Source organism: Nannospalax galili, unplaced genomic scaffold, assembly GCF_000622305.1.
Source record: "Nannospalax galili isolate Female #2095 unplaced genomic scaffold, S.galili_v1.0 scaffold131, whole genome shotgun sequence".
NCBI classification, from domain to species: Eukaryota; Metazoa; Chordata; class Mammalia; order Rodentia; family Spalacidae; genus Nannospalax; species Nannospalax galili.
Window position 1 is genome coordinate 1,173,793 of NW_008332088.1, and position 1,168 is coordinate 1,174,960.

Below are 1,168 nucleotides of genomic sequence, written 5' to 3' on the forward strand. Positions count from 1 at the left end.
TCCTAGAGCACAGTAAGAGTTCATTATTAGTGTAGGTACTTAGAACTATAAACTTCCCTCTTAGGATTGCATTCAATGATTCCCATATAATTCAACCTGCTGTGTTTTCATTATCATTTAATTCTAGGAACTTTAAAAACTGAACCATGTGTTGTTTCATCTCCAAATATTTGTATATTTTCTGTAGTTTCTCTTGCTATTGGTTTCTGACAGTTTTATCCCATTATGGTAAAACTGTTTATAAGACATTTGTTTCAATTTTCCTCTTTGAGTCAAGACTTTCTTTGTGTCCTAATGTGTGACCTATTGTAAAAACATTTTATTATATTTATTTTATGTGTATGCATGTATTGTTTGCATGTAGGTAAGTGCACCCATGTGGTGCAATGCCTGTGAAGGATAGAAGAGGCTGCCATGTGGGTGAGATTCAACCACAGTCTTCTGCAAGAACATCCAGTGTTCTTAACCACTGAGCCATCTCTCTAGCCCTGTGTGATCTATTTTAAAGAAGGTCACATAGGGGGATGAGAATATATATTCTCTGTTATTTGGGTAGAATGTTCTAAATATCTCTGGAAGGTCAATTTGATATAATATGATATTTAATTCCATTTTGTCATTCTTTTTCCGTACATCAGATCAGTCTAATGGTGTGAATGGGGCACTGAAGTTACTATTACCACGTTGGGATTTATCTGTGAGATTTCATCTTACTTCAGTCAGAATGGATGCAATTAAGAAAAAGACAAAAAGTGGTAGCAAAGTTGGAGAGATTGGGAAACATTTATGAAATATTAGTGGGAGTGCAAATCAGGGGAGCCCTATGGGAATCAGTACGGCTGAGCCTCAGAAGACAGAAAAGGACGTACCATATGACTCAACTATATCACTCCTGGGCATATATCCAGTGACCATTTCCTACCACAGTGAACAATGCACTTTCATATTTATTGCTGTTCTGTTCACGACACCTAGGGCCTGGAAAAAGCCTCAGTACCTGCAACTGATGAATGGATAAGGAAAATGTAGTGCCAATAAACAATGTAATTTAATTGATCTGTAAAGAATCTTTGCACAATGAAATATGTAGATAAATTGATGGAGTGGGAAAACATACTGAGGGAACCCACCCCTAGAAAATCAAATGTTCCTTGTTCTTACTCATGCG